Below are 19,684 nucleotides of genomic sequence, written 5' to 3'. Positions count from 1 at the left end.
CCTCAGTCTCCAGCCCCATGTATGCAGCAGTGGGAGCAACTGGTCATATTGCTGGTCCAACTTGCTGGAATCTAGATGGGCAATAGGGACCTTGTCCTCCAAATATTGGGACTATCGGTTCTGACTGTTATTTGCTGTTTTTGATCAGTGAGAGGGTAACACACAGGCTGGTGGCCATTGTTTCAACCCCCATCAGCTGAAGTGGCTTCCATGGGGATTTATTTATATTTTTAAAGATTATTTATTTATTTACTTGAGAGATAGGGAGAGAGGGAGAGCAAGAGCAGGGGGTGGCAGGGGAGCAGAGGAAGAGAAGCAGACTCCACACCAAGCAGGGAGCCTGATGTAGGACTCTGTCCAGGACTCTGAGATCATGACCTGAGCTGAAGACAGACACTTAACTGAGCCACGCAGGCACCCCAAGTGGTCCATGGAGATTTAAAAAGACAGTACTTCCCTCCCTCCCCTTTGGTAGCCAGACTTTTAAGGAAATCTTTGTCGGGTTACTGGCTGACTGCAGAGATGAAGGAACAGAAACTTCAGTGACCACACACAATAAACACACATTTTCAAATGTAGTTTGGAAAAGCCACAAATGGACTCCAGCCATCCACAAGCAAGATACAACAATTCCTGAGGAATGAGAGAATTAGAATTACTGCAACATCATACTCAAAATGTCCAGTTCTCAGAAAACTTACAAAACATACAAAGAGGAAAATATGACACATTCACAGAAAAAAAAATTTGACATAAACTATCAATGAAGAAGTCTAGACATTAGAAATATTAGTCAAAGATGTCAAATCAATGGTCTTAAATATATTCAATGAGCTAAAGAAAACTATGGACAAAGGAATAAAGGAAATCAGAAAAACAACGATGGATGAGAATATGAATAAGGAGATAGAAGTTGTAAAAGAAGGATCCAAAACTTGGAAGCAAGCAAGGTTTCCCTCAGTAGGTACATGGATGAATAAACTACAGTACATCCAAACAATGGAATTTATTCAGCACTAAAAAGAAACAAGTTATCAGCCATGAAAACACATTGAGGAATCTTAAATGCATACTAGTAACTGAACGAAGCTAAGTTGAAAAGGCTACTGTGTGATTCTAGCTATATGACATTCTAGGAAAGGCAGAACCATAGAAACTGTAGAAAGATGAGTGGTTGTCAGGGGCTTGAGGGGGGAGAAATAAAGGTGGAGTGCAGGAGATTTTATAGGGCATGAAAACTAATCTGTATGATACTATCATGGTGGATACACATCCTTATACATATTTGGGAAATCCCATAGATGGTACAACACCAAAAGTAAATGTTTATGTAAACTTATGGACTTTGGGTGATCATGATGTATTAATGTAGATTCATTGCTTGTAACAAATGTACCACTTTATTGCAGGATGCTGATAGTATAGGAGGCTGGGCATGTTTGGAAGTATGAGGGGTAGGGGAATTCTCTGTACTTCCCACTCAATTTTTCTGGGAACCCAAAACTGCTCTAAAAATAATCTATTGAACAATAGAAATGAATGGAAATTCTGGAGTTGAAAAGTCCAATAACTGAAATTTTAAAAACTCACTAAAGGTGTTCAACAACAGATTTGAGAAGGCAAAAGAAAGGATCAGTGAACCTGAAGATAAAACAATTAAATTGTTTAGTCTGAGAAGCCAAACTTTTTTTAAAAAATGAGGACAAGTGAACAGACTCTGGGGGACTTGTGGAGCCTCATCAAACATGCCACCATAAGTTTATAGGAGTTTCAAAAGGAGAGAGAGAAAGGGACATAAACAATATTTGAAGAAATAATGGCTGAATATTTCTCAAATCTTAAGAGACATAAATATACACATTCAAAAATCTCAAAGAACTCTCAATAAGATAAATTCAAAGAGCCCATACTGAGACACATTGTAATAAAAATGAGGAAACACAAAGACAAAGAGAAAATTGTAAAACCTGAAACAGAAACAAATTGTCACATACAGGTGATCTTCAAAAAAAATTAACAGCTAATTTCTCCTCAGAAACCATGGAGGCCAGGAGTCGGGGGATGATGTGTGTAAAGTCCTGAAAGGAAAAATTTGCCAACCAAGAATTATATAGCCAGCAAAACTATCCTTCAAGAATGAAGGGGAAATTAAGACATTTCCAGATAAACAGAAGCCAAGGGAGTCCATTACCCTCATTCATTACACCTGCCCAACAAGGAATGCTAAAGGGAGTCCTTTTTGCGGAAATGAAAGTACCCTAGACATAGACAGTCATAAAAACAGATAAGGGACATTGGTAAAGATAACTACATAGGTAATTATAAAAGCCAGTATTATTGTACTTTTTGAGTGATTTGTAACTCCTCTTTTTTTCCCTATATGATTTAATGAACCAGTGCATGAAACAATGACTATAAATCTATGTTAATGGGCATAAAATGTATAAATAGGTGGGGTGCCTGGGTGGCTCAGTTGTTAAGCATCTGCCTTCCACTCAGGTCTTGATCCCAGGGTCCTGGGATCGAGGCCCACATCAGGCTCCCTGCTCGGCAGGAAGCCTGCTTCTCCCTCTCCAACTTCCCCTGCTTGTGTTCCATCTCTTTCCGTCAAATAAATAAATAAAATCTTTTTAAAAATGTATAAAGAGGTTATCCGTGACAATAACAATATAAATAGGAAGGAACAGAGATATAAGAAGAGAATGTGTGTGTATTATTGAAACTAAGTTAGTCTTCAAATCAAGTTGTTATGAGTTTAAGATGTTAATTGTAATCCTCAAGATAACCACTAAGAAAATAACTTTAAAAAATACAAAAGAAGAAAGAAAAGGCAAACCAAATATTACACATGAGTAACTAACTAGATACAAAAAAAGATAGCAATGGAGGGATAGCGAGACAAAAAACATATAAAACATACAGAAAACAGATAAATGAGAGAAGAAAATCCTTTTTTTATTAGTAAACACATCAAAATAAATGGACTAAATTTCTCTATTAAAAGGCAGAAATTCAGGGCGCCTGGGTGGCTCAGTGGGTTAAGCCTCTGCCCTCGGCTCAGGTCATGATCCTGAGGTCCTGGGATCGAGCCCTATGTCGGGCTCTCTGCTTGTCAGGGAGCCTGCTTCCCCCCATCTCTCTCTGCCTGCCTGTCTGCTTACTTGTGATCTCTCTCTCTGTCAAATAAATAGATAAAATGTTAAAAACAAATAAACTTTAAAAGACAGAAATTGGCAGATTGTATTAAAAAAGAAGAGAGTCTCCATCTATATGCTGTCTACAAGAGACTTTGGATTTAAAAAAATGAAGAGATTGTACAAAACAATCTTACAAAGAGATTGTAAGTAAAAACAGTGAATAAATATATTCCATGCAAAAAATAGCCAAAAGAGAGCTGAGGTGGTATTATTATTGTCAGACAAAATAGGCCTTTAAGCAAAACTTATAAGAAACAAAGATTATAAGTTTATAAGAAACAAAGAAGGACAAAATATATCAATAAAAAGTTTGACCACAATAAACATACATGCACCTAATAATGGAGCCCCAAAATATATGAAACAGAAATTAACAGAATTGAAGGGAGAAAAAGATAATTCTGCAGTAATATTTGGATATGTCAATACCCACTTCCAGTAATGGATAGCAGAACCAGGCAAAAGATTAATAAGGAAATGGAGGACTTGAATGACACTATAAACCAGCTACAAATAAACAATATAAACCAATGATGTATAATGAACATACACAGTGCATTACACTCAACAACAGCATAATACATGTTCTTCTCAAGTGTGCATGGAATATTCTCTATGGTAGACCATATATTACATCGTAGGGGCACCTGGGTGACTCAGTCCATTAAATGTCCAACTCTTGATTTTGGCTCAGTTCATGATCTCAGGTTGTGAGATCAAGCCCCAAGTTAGGCTCCACTGGGCATGGAGTCTGCTTAAGAGTATCTCTCTCCCTCTGCCCTTCTGCCTCTTCCCCCTTCAATTTCTTTTAAAATAAAAAACAAGGGGCGCCTGGGTGGCTCAGTGGGTTAGGCCTCTGCCTTCGGCTCAGGTCATGATCTCAGGGTCCTGGGATCGAGCCCTGCATGGGCTCTCTGCTCAGCGGAGAGCCTGCTTTCCCCCCCTCTCTCTGCCTGTTTGTGATTTCTCTCTATCAAGTAAATAAATAAAATCTTTACAATAAAATAAAATAAAATAAAAAACTGACCATATATTAGGTCACAGAACAAATTTTAACAGGTTCTAAAATATTGAAACTATTCAAAATATCTTTTCTGATCAAAATGGAATGCGACTAAAGGTCAGTAACAGAAGGAAAACTGGGAAATTCACAGATATGTGGAAACTGAACAACCTACTCTTAAACAGCTGCTGTATCAAAGCAGTAATCACAAGGAGAATTAGAAAAATATGGAGATAAATGAAAATGAAAACACGACTTACCAAAAGTTATGGGATACTGGAAAGTAATGCTGAAGGAGATATTTGTAGCTGCAAATGCATACACTAAAAAAATAGAAATTCTCAGGGCGCCTGGGTGGCTCAGTGGGTTAAGCCTCTGCCTTCAGCTCAGGTCGTGATCCCAGGGTCCTGGGATCCAGCCCTGCATGGGGCCCTCTGCTCAGCAGGGAGCCTGTTCCCCCCACCCCTCTCTGCCTGCCTCTCTGCCTACTTGTGATCTCTCTCTCTTTCTGTCAAATAAATAAATAAAATCTTTTTAAAAAATAGAAATTCTCAAATCATAACCTAACTGTACACCTTGAGGAACTAGAAAAAGAAGAGTGAACTAAACCCAGAGATATTAGATGGAAAGAACTAATAAAGATTGGAGTGGAGATAAATAAAATAGAGAACCAGAAAAACCGTACTAGAGATAATCAACAAAACCGAAAGTTTGTTCTTTGAATAGATTAACAAACTTGACAGACCTTAACCAGACTGACTAAGAAAAACAGAAGACTCGAATTACTAAAGTCAGAAATGAAAGTGGGACGTGAAAAGATGCTCACCATCACCCGTCATCAGGGAAACGCAGAGCAAAACTACAATGAAGTATCACCTTACACTTGTCAGAATGGCTAAAATACAAAATACAAGAAATAGGAACTGTTGGTGAGGATGTGGAGAAAAAGGAACTCTCTTACAGTGTTGGTGGGAATGAAAATTGGTGCAGCCACTGTGGAAAACAATATGGAGGTTCCTCAAAAATTAAAAATAGAGCTACCGGGGCGCCTGGGTGGCTCAGTGGGTTGGACCTCTGCCTTCGGCTCAGGTGATGATCTCAGAGTCCTGGGATCGAGCCCCGCATCGGGCTCTCTGCTGGGCGGGGAGCCTGCTTACCCTCCTCTCTCTGCTTGCCTCTCTGCCTACTTGTTATCTATCTCTGTCAAATAAATAAGTAAAATCTTTAAAAAAAAATAGAACTACCTTATGATCTAGGAATTGCACTACTAGGTATTTACATATATATATATATATATATATATATATATATATATATATATATGCGCAAAGGGATACATGCACCCCTGTGTTTATTGCAGCATTATTTACAATAGCCAAACCATGGAAGCAGACCAAGTGTCCATGGATAGACAAATGAATATGTGGTATATATCGACAATGCAGTACAACTCAGCCATAAAAAAAGAATGAAATCTTGCCATTTGCAAAGACATGGATGGAGCTTCAGAGTATTATGCTAAGCAAAATAAGTCAGTCAAAGAAAGACAAATACCATATGATTTCACTCATATATGGAATTTAAGAAACAAAACAAATGCGCAAAGGTGAAAAAAAGGGAGAGAGAGGCGAACCAAGAAACAGACTTAACTATGGAGAACAAACTGTTGGTTACCAGAGGCAAGGTGGGTAGGGGGGATGGGTGAAATAGGTAATGGGGATTATACAGTACACTTACCATGATGAAAATAAAATAAAATGGGAAAAAAAGAGATTAAAAAAAATGAAAGTGGGGATATTACTACAGATTTTACAGATTATGAGAATACTATGAGCAATTATACATTGAACTAATTGAGTAACCTAGATAAACAGACAAATTCCTAGAAACATACAATTTACAAAGACTGACACACTAAAAAGGAATATCCGAACAGACCTATATATAACAAGTAAGAAGATCGAATCAGTAATCAGAAACCTCTCAGTGAAAAGCCCATGACCAGATGGTGTCACTGGTGAGTTCGATGAAACACTTAAAAGAAGAATTGACACTAATACTTCTCAGACTCTTCTAAAAAATTGAAGAGGAGGGAATACCTCTTAACTCATTCTATGAGGTCAGCATTACACTGCTACCAAAGCCTCAGAAAGACAACATAAGAAAAGAAAATTACAGACCAATATGTCTTATGAACACAGATGTAAACATTCTCAACAAGATATTAGCAAATAAATTCCAACAGCTTTATTAAAAGGATTCTACACCACAAAAAAGTGGGATTTTCTCTTCTTGGAATGCAACAATGGTTCATTACACAAAAACTAATCAGTGTAATATATCACATTAAAAGAATGAAAAGAAAAAATGTATGCTCATCTCAGTTGGTGCAGAAAAAGCATTTGACAAAATCCAAAACCTTTCCATGATCAAAAAAATAAAACAGTAAAACAAAAATAGGAGAAAATTTCCTCAATATGATTATAGCCATATATGAAAAACTCACAGCTGCATCCTACTCAATTGTGGAAGACTGAAAGCTTCCCTCCTAAGAGCAGCAACAAGACAAGAATGACCACTTTCACTGCATCAATTGAACGTAGTACTGAAAGTTCTAGCTAGAGCAATTAGACAAGAAAAAGAAATAAGACATCTAAATTGGAAAGAAGAAAGTAAAATTATCTCTGTTCACAGATAACATGATCTTATATGTAAAGTCCCTAAAAGTTACACACACACACACACACACACACACACACACACACCCTTATTGGAGCTAATGGTAAGTTGTAGGATAAAATCAAAACACAAATATATATATTTGCAGCAAACAATTCTAAAAGGAAATTAAGAAAACAATTGCATTTACAAAGGCATAAAAAAAGAATAAAATGCTTAGAAATAATCTTAACCAAGGTAGCAAAAGCACATTCACTGAAAAACTACTAAACATTACTGAAATTAAAGAAGACTTAAACAAGGACATCCTATGTTCATGGACTGGAAGACTTAATATTAAGATGGCAATACTACCCAAGGTGATCTACAGATTCAATGTAATCCTTAACAAAATCCCAGTAACTTTTTAATACAAATACAAAAATTTATCCTGAGACTTCATATGGAATTACAAGAAACCCTGAATAAACCAAAACAACTTTGAAGAATAAGAACAGTTGGAGGGGGGCACCTGGGTGGATCAGTGGGTTGAGCCTCTGCCTTCAGCTCAGGTCGTGATCTCAGGGTCCTGGGATCAAGCCCCGCATCGGGCTCTCTGCTCGGCAGGGAGCCTGCTTCCCCCTCTCTCTCTGCTTGCCTGTCTGCCTGCTTGTGATTTCTCTCTCTCTCTCTCTCTTTGTCAAATAAATAAATAAAATCTTTAAAAAAAGTAAAAATTTTTAAAAAAGAAGAGTTGAAAGACCAGCACTTCCTGATTTCAAAACTTATTGCAAAGCTAAAGTAAACGGTTAAGTAGTATAATACTGGAATGATGACGGCCACCCAGAACAGTGGAATGGTACAGAAATGGACCAGAAATAAACTCTCACACAAACAATCCATTGACTTTCAACAGGGGTCCAAAATATTTCAATGGGGTAAGGACAATCTTCAATAAATGGTGCTGAGAAAACTGGATATCCACATGTGAAAGAATGTAGTTGAACCCTTACCTTACTATATATACAAAAATTAACTTAAAATGCATCAAAGACCTAAACTTAAGCCTGAACCTATAAAACTTTTAGAAGAAAACAGGGGGAGGTCTTCACGGATTGAATCTGGTAGTGACACTTTTGATACAACACCTAGATAAATTGGATTTCATAAAAATTTAAAACTTCTGTGCATATCAAGAGAGTGAAAAATGGGAGCTCACAGAATGGGGGCAAATATCTCTGATAAGGGATTAATATGCAGAATATATAAAGAACTACTGAGACTCAAGAACCAAAAATGAAACGAGTCAAGCCAAAAGGGACAAAATACTTGAATTGACATTTCTCCCAAAGAAGACATCCAAATGGCCTATAAGCATATAAAAATAGTCATCATCATCAGTCATTAGAAAAATTCAAATCAAAACTACAATGAGATATGTTCATTCATGTTCATTAGAATGGCTATTTTCAAAAAAGGGAAAAATAACAAGTGTTGACAAGAACATGGAGGAATTGGACCCCTCCTGTACTGATTGTGGGAATGCAAAAGGCTGCAACCACTATAGAAAACAATTTGGCAGTTCCTCAAAAAGTTAAATACGGGGACACCTGGGTGGCTCAGTGGAGTAAAGCCTCTGCCTTCAGTTCAGGTCATGATCCCAAGGTCCTGGGATCGAGCTCCGCATCGGGCTCCCTGCTCTCGGGGATCCTGCTTCCTCCTTTCTCTCTGCCTGCCTCTCTGCCTACTTGTGATCTTTGTCTGTCAAATAAATAAATAAAAATCTTTTTTAAAAAAAGTTAAATACGGAACTAACATTTGGCCCAACAATTCCAGTCCTAGGAATACACTCCAAAGAACTCAAAACAGCGATTCAAACAGATACTTGTACACCAGCGTTCACAGCAGCATTATTCACAATAGCCAAAATGTGGAAAACCCAAGTGTTTATCATTAGATGAAAGGATAAGTAAAAAGTTCTATCTATACTGGAATATTATCCAGTTATTAAAATGAGTGAAGCACTGACACATGGAGGAACATGGAAGAACTTTCTAGATCTTATGCTCAGTGAAATAAGGCAGCCACAAAAGGACAAACATTGTATGATTCCACTTGAGTGAGGGACCCAGAACAGGCAAGTTCATAGAGGCAGAACGCAGACTAGAGATTACCAGGCACTGGGGGCAGGGGAGGGAACTGGGAGGATGAAAAGTTTTGGGTAGATAGTGGTGATGGTTCCAAAACATTGTGCATGTACTTAACGCCACTGAATTGTACACTTAAAAATGACTAAAATGTTAAATTTTATTCTGTGTATTTCATCCCCCCCCCAAAAAAAAGGCAAACCAGAAGGAAAAGATAGGGCACAATGCTCCAAATTTATGATAGAAATATTTTCAGTCTAGAACACCACATGTTATTAATCTAGTATGGGGTCAAACAAAGATGTTATGAGACATACAAAGTCTCAAAAACTTTTATCTTCCATCCTTGCACCATTTCCTGGTGAGCTACTGGGGGATACGCTCCATCAAATGTAGGGAGTAAACAAAACAATGGGGAGTGGGGGAGAAAGAGTGGTTCCGTCTCAGCAAAGAGATGAAGTTAGAATTCTCAGAATGATGATGAAAGAAGTCTCTGGGGACAGCATTTATAGGCCTAGAGGGAATCCTCTCCCAGCTAAAAAAGAAAAGAGGGAAGAAAGGTCTCCAATGGAAAACATTGAAATAATAGACAAGTGAGTATGTTTGGCCAACTGACAGGCTGAGCTTGTCACAGAGCTGAGGATAAATTACTGATACGCACAGAGAAAACTGAGGCGATATCAAGCCCAGGGAAATCATGGAACCCGTATGTTTCAGCTGGGAACAAAATCCACAACATCATAAACGTGTGAGCAACAGTCCATGAGTAACTCAGAGTAACTCAGAGACTTTGAATTATGAGTAACAAATGCTACTCATTTGTGTGAGTGGAGATAGCCGTTAGACCACTGTCAATGAACAAAGGCAATACTGGGACTTACAAGAGAGGATGAATAAAGGAAGAACAAGAGTCTAGAGCATTTTACATTTGGGGGCAACTGATTAGCCGACAGCAAAGAGAGCAGTCTATCCTCGAACACCTAACGGGATGGCTAAAGGGATCCAAAGGAATTTGTGTTGTTGATGGATTCAACAACACAGTGTGCCAGGCTGGCTGAGTACAGTGCCGTGGCTGCCCCATCCACCATCAGGTCAGCCCCATTGTCTGTATCAGACTTGCTCGAAGTCTCCACGGGTCTAACTCAAGGCAGAGCTCTGGGAGCCTGGGGGGAGGAGAGGTTGTGTGCGCACAGAGGGTGATGGAAGAATTAAGTTCTTGTCTTACAAAGTAGGAAGTTAACACATAGCATATAAAATTGAAAAGTCAAGAACTAGCGCTGTATGCCTATGATATTCTGAGACTCTTTGAGAGTGAGCCCAGTGAAGCTATCAGGTAGCAAGGGCTGGGAACCACTGGACTATGTATCCTGGGCCCAGCACTTCCTAACTCTGTGGCCTTGGGCAGAACGTCACCTCCTGGAACCCCAGTGTCCCCATCTGTAAAATAGGGATGCTATTGTTTACTTCATATGGATGATGTGAACATTTCATGCATAGCAGCTGCTTTGCCTGGCATCGTACTGGGCTATTAGTAAAAGGTTAACCTTCTGAGCTATTGCCCTTATTAATACTGCCACTCCTTGCAATAGGGAGTACTGTGCTGTCCAAGGCCTGGACCTGAGTCAAGGAAAGAATAAAAGGGCAAACTCCTGCCTAAGGGCCTAAGACAACTCCATATCTCTCTATATGGTGGGGAGAGAGTCCCATCCCCATGAGAAAGGAACAGGAGGGGTGTAAAATCTCAGGTCCTCCTTCTGACTCTTTACAATTTTGTCAAAAAAATCTTGAATTGAAAAGAAAGGACAAAAACAACTTCAAGACGGGAGGAATGTCTCATCCAGTCTTTAAGTAAACACAATGTGAACTGGGGCTTTGAGCTAGGCTGTCACTGGTGGGGTGAGGTCAGGAGGGGATTTCAATGTGAAAAGATGGGGTGCGTGTCCTGGAGGAGGTCACAGCCTGACACCTGGGGCACCTGCAGGAGAACAGGCAATGACCACTTACAACCTTGATTTTATTTACATGAAGAAGAAGGAAGAGGAGGTAGAGGGGTTGGGGTGGTGGGAGAGGTAAGAGGACAAGGCGAGGGGAGGAGACAAAGAAGGAAATGAGAAGGTGGCTTTTCATTTCAGTTAATTGTAACTGATTTCCTACCAGGCTCTTCTGAAATACTGAACATAGGTCGGAGACTGACCTCGGCCAGCCCCCACCCAAACTACCTTTCAGAGATTCTCAGGGTGGTGAGCCCACTGTCCCCACGCAGGATTTAAGTCAGAACTAAATTAGGTCTTGGGAATCCTAGTCAAGTCACTTTCTCGGTTTTGGTTTATAAGAAGGGGATGACCATTTCTACCTATTATAATTTTTGCCTCCTGTTAGCTCATTTTGAAAATTGATTTGCCACAGTTCAGTGGCTGAACAAGTGTGAGAGAACCAAAGTGCATGTGGTGGGGAAACCACAACTCTGGGTCACCACTGAATCAGCTTGGGAAAGGGCACACAACCTCGGCTTTCCTTATCTGCAAAATGGAGGGTATAGGTTTTCCTCTGCAGAGAAAGTTCTCGCAAGGACGTGTATGTGACATTCATGTAACTGGCCTGAAACACGGCTGCCAAGTGGTGGTTACTTGTCTGATACAAGTGGTATAAAATATAATGGACTAATTATAGTCACAATTATAATTATTTTATAGTAATATAAAACCATAGAATCTCTTATAATGATAGAATATTTTTATTAATAATGATATATCCTCGAATTAGCCCTCCAGGCCTGGGAACTTCTCCCACAGCCTCAACTTGTAGCTTAAGCATCAAAATTTTCTAAAAACACTTGCCCCCATAACTGTCTTATCCTCTTGCCTCTCCTCTCCTCTGAGCTGTCTCACATGTGTCTTCCTGGATGACCTTGTGGTCTGAGCATGTCTACCTGGTCATATTTCTTGTTTTGTAACTTACATTTGAAGGTGTAGCCATTCTGCCTCCTTTCACTGTCTCATTCATCTCTGAGTCTGTGCTTCCCATAATACCAGGACATAGTAGGTCCTTGATAAATGCTCATAAATGACCTTGCACATTGCTGTCCTCAGTAAAGACTTGTGGGATGAAAAGCAGTCTCCATTTTTGCACTGTGTTATAGGCAGCTGGGCTGGGACAATATTCAAGTTTTACTCTGCCCCCTCTCCTGCCTGCATTTCCTCCATTCAAGTAGGACTCAGGGCAGAGGTGTCCTGGAGTGGAGAGAGGGGAAAGCAAAAATCTTGGCTTTTGCTTTTAAAACTTAGGGGAGAGGATTCCTGGAAGAGACAAAGTAAGTGGACCAGAAACCAGCACAGGAAATAATTTCATACACACACACACACACACACACACATATATACACATATATATACATGTGTATGTATATATATGTAAATAACTTAACATATACATATATGTGTGTGTGTATATATATGTGTGTATATGTATGTATATATATATATATGTATATATATATATATATAACAAAAACAAAACCACCAGCCCAAAGATTTAAGTGTGAAAAAGAATAAAATTACAAAATGTTCTAGAGAAAAAAATGCTCTGATATTTCTTTGTAACCTTGGAGTATGAAAGGCCTTTCTAACTATGACCCCATATCCAAAATCCATAAAAGAAAAGACTGATAAAATAGACTTCACAGAACAAGCAAACAAAAAAAACCCAAACATAGCCAAAAATGCCTTCAGAAAAGTCTAAAGGCAAATAGAAAGTGGGAAAAAACATTGCAGTTCATATCGGTAAACAGAAGGGGAAAGGTCAGTTACCCAATAGAAAACTGAGCAAACACAGTGGACAGTTCACAGACAGGCAAAAACATCATAAAGATGTCTGGTTCATTCCAAAGACAACTGTGCTGATACTATCTTCCCTTTAATAGACTTACAAATCCAGAAGCTTAATAATACCTTCTAATGGCAAAGTCATGAGGAAATTGGCACTCCAGTTCAGTATGGAAAGTGGGGGGGTGGGGGATAGGGATAACCCTCGTGGAGGGCAATTCAGCAACATTTGTCAAAATTACTGATGCATTTACCAGTGATACAGTGATTAAATTCTGGGATTTATCCCAGAGTGGGAAATAATAAATTCACTGCAGCAATGTTTGCAATAGCAAGAGATTGGTAAAAACCCAAATGCCCATCAATAGAGGACTGAATGAGTAAATTATAGTATGCTTATATACAGGACTATATGCATCTCTAAAAAAAGAATTAGGAAGCTCTTTATATATTGCTATGAAAAGAATTCTAAGATATATTATGTGGAAAAACAAAACCAAAAATAAATAGTGTACATAACAGCACAGTTCATAGGGCTGGACCTTTCTTCCTTCCTTCCTTCCTTCCTTTTGCAAAAAGGGGGAAAGTTCAAATCTGTAAGTGTTGGCATATATACAAAAAAACATTATAAAGAAATACAAGAAAAAAATGGTGTTTTAAATAAAAATCTCAGGAATAAATTTAACAAAAGAGTGCCAAACTTGTGTACATTGAAAATTACAAAACGTTTTTGACAGAAATCTTAAAAAAGCTAAATAAACGGAGAGACATCCCATGTTCATGGATTGAAAGACTTAATATTGTTAAGATGGCAATATTCCCCAAATTATTCTACAGAGTCAATGCAATCTTAATAAAAAATCACAGCTGGCTTTTCTGCCGAATTTGACAAGCTGATCCTTAAATCATATAGAAATGCAAGAGACCCAGAAGAGCCAAAGCAATCTCAAAAAAGAAGAACAGTTGAAGACTCACAGTTCTCAACTTCAAAACTTACTACAAAGCAACAGTAAATAAGACAGTGTGGTACTGGCATAAAGATAACCATAACCAATGGAATAGCATTGAGAGTCCATAAATAAAGCCTAACATTTATAGTCAGTTGATGTTCAACAAGGGTTCCAAGACAACTCAATGGGAGAAAGGATAGTCTTCAACAAAGATTGCTGAGACAATAGGATAGACATGTGTAAAACAAGAAATGTGGACTCCTAGGGCACCTGGGTGGCTCAGTGGGTTAAAGCCTCTGCCTTCAGCTCAGGTCATGATCCCAGGGTCCTGGGATCGAGCCCTGCATCGGGCTCTCTGCTCGGCGGGGAGCCTGCTTCCTTCTCTCCTTCTGCCTGCCTCTTTGCCTACTTGTGATCTTTCTGTCAAATGAATAAATAAATCCTTTAAAAAAGAAAAAGGAAATTTGGACTCCTACCTCCCACCATACACAAAAATTAACTCCCAGTGATCATAGATCTAAATGTAAGAGCTAAAATGATAAATTTAGAAGAAAACAAGTGAATCTTCATGCTTTGGGGTTAGGCAATGACACCAAATGCATAAATGGCTACAGAGAAGATTGAGAGATTGGACTTTATCAAAATTAAACACGTTTGTGTTTCACAGAATACTATCAAGAAAATAAAAGGACAATCCACAGAGTGGGAGGAAATATTTGCAAACCATATATATGTTGGAGGATCCAGAATATATAAAGAATGCTTATAATCAAATCATAAAAAAGAGTAATTAAAAAAAAGGGGGGGCGCCTGGGTGGCTCAGTGGGTTAAAGCCTCTGCCTTCTGCTCAGGTCATGATCCCAGGGTCCTGGGATCGAGCCCCGCATCGAGCTCTCTGCTCCGCAGGGAGCCTGCCTCCTCCCCTCTCTCTCTCTGCCTGCCTCTCTGCCTACTAATGATTTCTCTCTCTCTGTCAAATAAATACAATCATAAAAAAAGAGTAATTTAAGAATGCTTATAATCGAATAGTGAAAAACAACCCAATTTAAAAATAGGTTAAGGAGTTAGACATTTTTCCAAAAAGATAATGTGAATGGCTACTAAGCTCATGAAAAGATGGTCAACATCACATGTCAATAGGGAAATGCAAATCAAAACCACACTGACATACATACTAAAATGACCATAATGAACAAAGGGATAATGACACGTGTTCCTGATGATGTAGAGAAACTAGAACCCTCATACAGGAAGCAAGAGTATGAAATGGTACAGCTACTGTGGAAAACAGTTTGGTAATTCCTCGAAGTGTTAAGCAGAGAATTGTTATAAGACCCAGAATTTCCGCTCCAAGACAAATGAAAACATGTCCACCCAAATACTTGAACATGAATGTTCATGGCAGCATTATTCATAATAGCCAAAAAGCAGAAACAACCCAAATGTCCATCAATTGATGAATGGATAAAATGTGGTATATCCATTAAATGGAATATTATTGGTCCATAAAAAGGAAAAAAGTGCTGATATATACTACAAAATGAATGAAGCTTAAAAACATCATGCTAGGAGGAAGAAGGCAGTTTGCAAAACACCACATTGGATTTTTTTTTAAAGATTTTATTTATTTATTTGACAGAGAGACAAAGAGAGATTGAGAAAGCACAAGCAGGGGGAGCAGCAGGCAGAGGGAGAATGAGAAGCAGGCTCCCTGCTGAGCAAGGAGCCCGATGAGGGGTTCGATCCCAGAATCCTGGGATCATGACCCAAGCCAAAGGCAGGCGCTTAACCCACTGAGACACCCAGGTGCCCCACATTGGAATTTTTTTTTTAAAGATTTTTATTTTATTTACTTGACAGAGAGAGACATAGCCAGAGAGGGAACACAGGCAGGGGGAGTGGAAGAGGAGGGAGCAGGGAGCCTGTTGTGGGGCTTGATCCCAGGACCCCGGGATCATGAACTGAGGTGAAGGCAGACACCCAACAACTGAGCCACCCAGGTGCCCCAATTGGATAAAACCACATTCGATTTTTATAAAATTGTCCAAAACAGGAGCTTAGGTGTGTCTGGGTGGCTCAGTCGGCTGAGTGGCTGACTCTTGATTTTGGCTCAGGTTTCGAGCTCAGGATCTTGGGATGGAGCCCTGTGTCTGACTCTGTGCTTAGCAGGGAGTCTGCTTGAGATTCTCTCCCTCTTTCTCTGCCCCACTCCCCAAATAAATAAAGAAATCTTTTTAAGAAAAATACAGGCAAATCTGGGGCACCTGGGTGGCTCAGTGGGTTAAGCCTCTGCCTTCGGCTCAGGTCATGATCCCAGGGTTCCGGGATTGAGCTCTGCATCGGGCTCTCTGCTCAGCAGGGAGCCTGCTTCCTCCTCTCTCTCTACCTGCCTCTCTGCCTACTTGTGATATCTGTCTGTCAAATAAATAAATAAAATCTTAAAAAAAAAAAAAGAAAAATACAGGCAAATCTGTAAAGACAGAAAGCAGGTTAGTGATAACCTAAGGCCTGGGGTTGGGAGGAATGGACAATGTGGGGTGATGCAGATGTTCTAAAATTAGATCATAGTGCTGATTGCATCAGTCTGCAAACACACTCAGTATCGTTGCCTCGCACACTTTAACGGGGTAAACTGTGTGATGTGTAAAGGATATGGCAGTTAAGGCTATTTCTTTCCAGGGAGGCAGGAACTAGGCCCCTGAAGGATGGAGAGAGAAGGAAGACTTCATATTGTCTACCTTTTTATACTTTCTGTGCTTCCGATGTGTGACCACTATCTACTCAAAACACAAATTGAAAATACAAAAGGATCAGACAAAATTAGAGAGAACTCTGACCCTTCCCTCATCTGGGGAGAGGAGAAGGAGGGTGCTGCTGCTCGCCCCAGCACACTGTGAAGTTCTGGGTGGGGGGCCTCTGGGTTAGATTGGACAGGGCAGCCCTAGAGAGCTTCGGAGACATACTCGTGGTCTGGGTGCCACCAAGCTGTGGGACCTGACGGGGACCCAATGGTGCCATGGCTGCTCCCCACTCCTCCACCATGACCTGGATCTACAGAAAATCCCAGAACCATCATCCAGCCCCCAAAAGAGCCAGGAAAACCCCAAGATTGACACCAGCCAGGCAGAATAGAACCTTGAGAAACTTCTGTTGACATAGAGGGAAGAAGGGAGAACCCCTTGCACGCCTGGTTTTGAGGACCAGGCTCACACCCCCAGCCTGCTGCACCCTGAGACCCAAGAGCAGACAGAGGGATGATGGTTGGATCCCTCTGCCTGGGATTCCTCGTGTGCTTGGCTTAAGAGATTCTGTACCAAGAAAGACGTTTGTGGTCACATTAGTTCGGAAAATGCCAGATTAAAGAAACCCAAAGCTTTTTTAACTGCAGCCCTTCTCCGAGCCTTTGCTTGGGACTCCTCAAGAGGGGCTCTGGCAAGTTCAAAGCCCTTTCGAGGTTTTGAGGGACATCTGGTGGGCCAGAGGCTCTTCTTCATAGTAAAGCTGAGGAAACAGAGCCAGGGGAGATGAAAGGCTCATCCAAGCTCACACAGGGAGTCTGTGAACACCAGGGAGATAGAACCCTGAACTCCAGGCCGGGGCGGATTCTGGGGCACATGGCAGCCGCGCTCAGTGCCCCGTATGGTTCTGACCAATTCCTGGCCCGTGGTCCTGGGGGCCCGGGCAGTTTCAGCCTGAGTCAAGGTGGCCTCTGGCCCTTGCCTGCTCTGAAGGTCTTAGAAATTTTATACATTTGAGCCCTTAGCTGGGGACGTGTCTGGGGACAAGGTCAGTAGGTTTAAAAAGGAATCAGAGGAAAGATGTGCTCCCTGCTTGATATGAGCAGGACAGAGCAGGAGGCAGCAGTGCTTGAACCCAGGCCAGGCCACCCAGGGCCCTGAAGAGCCCCTCAAACCCACCCTTGGGGTCCCCTCTGCGCAGCACAGACTTGGATCCTCCACTCCAGCAAACTATGCTTCCTGGTTCGGGCCTTCAAACGGGCCTTTAAAACCCTGACAAAAATTCTACAGAGTAAGCTATCCAGCTTCTTCAATAATAAATAGGAAGGGGGAAAGGGGAGACCAGAGGGGAACTGTTCTAGATTAAAATGTGTAATCAGGGGCACCTGGGTGGCTCAGTGGTTTAAAACCTCTGCTCGGGTCATGATCCCAGGGTCCTGGGATCAAGCCCCGCATCAGGCTCTCTGCTCGGCGGGGAGCCTGCTTCCCTTCCTCTCTCTCTGCCTGCCTCTCTGCCTACTTGTGATCTCTGTCAAATAAATAAATAAAATCTTTAAAAATAAAATAAAATAAAATGTGTAATCAAAGCCATAATGGGGGTGTGGTCAGATAATGATTTGAACAAATCAACTGGAAAAGACATTGATGAGACAGTTGGAAATTCTCAACACTGACCAGCTATTTGGTAATACTAGGGGGCGACATTCTATTTCTTTCTTTTTTTTTTTTTTTTAAGATTTTATTTATTTATTTGACAAAGAGAGGAAGAGAAGGATCACAAGTAGGCAGAGTGGCAGCCAGAGTGGGGAGGGAGAAGCAGGCTCCCTGCTGACGTGGGGCTTGATCTGAGAACCCCGGGATCATGACCTGAGCCGAAGGCAGACGCTTAACTGACTGAGCCACCTAGGTGAACCTGGGGGCTGGGGGGGGCTTCTTTTTCAAACTGGTCAGAGTTTGATGGTTAATTTTTTGATTTTTGTTTTTTAAAAGGCTTTTAGAGTTCAATGCTGAGGAATCCACAAATCAAACAGTACAGTGTTTGCTATTAGCTTTCAAATGATCCAGAGGGGCTGCTGGGGGAACACGGAAGGCATGGAAAGTGGGGGGCCATATGCCGATAATCGTCAAAGCTGGAGGATGTATGCAGAAGCTGCATTAAACTCTCCTCCACACTTTGGCTTCAAAATAAAATACTTTTTAAACCTCCTGGCCAACCTGACTGAGGTTCCCTGGCCAGCTCGGGGTTGGGGGCGTCTGGGATGGAATTTCTGCTTATGTGCTGATCTTCCAAGCTCCAGGCTCCTCTCCTGGGGTGCAAGGTGCATACCCCCAAGGCCCCCAGACTTGGGGCTGTCCATGTGCAGAGGCGTGGGGCGACCCTCAGACTGCCCAAGCTTGCCCGTCTGCTGTGGAGGCCGTGCCCAGCAATCCCCACCGAATCCATGCAGGGTACCCCTGGCCGAGCCCTCCTCGCCCCCACTCACCCCACCCGGCCGCCTCCCCAGCTACTCACGCCACTCTTCCTGGCCCACCCGGCTCCGGCCACCTCGCCTGCTCCAGCCCAAGCCGCTCATTACTCAGGACGTTTATTATTAGCCTGAGATTTGATTAGTGCCTGAGCTGCACTTCCTGGGTTTTCCCCCCAACCTGTAGGATGTAAATCAGCGGCACCCCCTCCCGCCCTGCACCTGCGTGTTAGGAGCTGAGGTGGGTGGCCTGGGACTGCTCGGAGTCCCCGCCAGTGCCATCCATCTACGGAGCCCCTACTGCACCATGCCCACCAGCACCCGCAGAGCAGAGGAAGAACAGGACTGGCCCGGCCTTGGGGTGAGGTATAAACTGGTATGACCACAAACTGGCCCTGACCCACAGCTTGGACCTGGTTTCCAGCCCCATGCCACACCTTCCCAGCTGCAGCCAGGGTGACCCCACTCTCCAGCCTCCAAACATTGCTCAGTACTGTCCCTCTTCCTTGACACCCATTTCCTATTTCATTGCTGGGTCATCTCTTCCTGTTCTGGCTTCAGGCTCATCTGAGGGGCCAACTCCTCCAGGAAGCCATCCCTGACTGCCCCAGGCCAGGCTAAATGCCCATTCTCTGTGCTTCCTAAGCCCTATCAAAACATTCGAGAAGCTGACACCCCGGATTTGAACCTCAGTTTGACCGCTTA

At 41.5% G+C, this 19,684-nt stretch overlaps 1 protein-coding gene across 2 annotated transcripts in view; it reads right to left on the bottom strand.

The window, feature by feature from the left end:
• Positions 1 to 19,122, bottom strand: part of TNFRSF13B (TNF receptor superfamily member 13B) — a 35,640-nt gene extending 16,518 nt beyond the window's left edge. The window contains exon 1 of one of the 2 annotated variants that reach the window (XM_032841300.1): positions 19,027 to 19,122. The gene's annotated coding sequence lies outside the window, so the exon portion shown is untranslated. The remainder of the gene's footprint in view (positions 1 to 19,026) is intronic. The other variant, XM_032841301.1, reaches the window with a different exon arrangement.
• Positions 19,123 to 19,684: the final 562 nt, after the last annotated feature.

This window comes from Lontra canadensis, unplaced genomic scaffold, assembly GCF_010015895.1.
Source record: "Lontra canadensis isolate GAN:19392208 unplaced genomic scaffold, GSC_riverotter_1.0 scaffold122, whole genome shotgun sequence".
Lineage (NCBI taxonomy): Eukaryota > Metazoa > Chordata > Mammalia > Carnivora > Mustelidae > Lontra > Lontra canadensis.
This window is presented reverse-complemented; position numbering and strand designations above follow the sequence as displayed.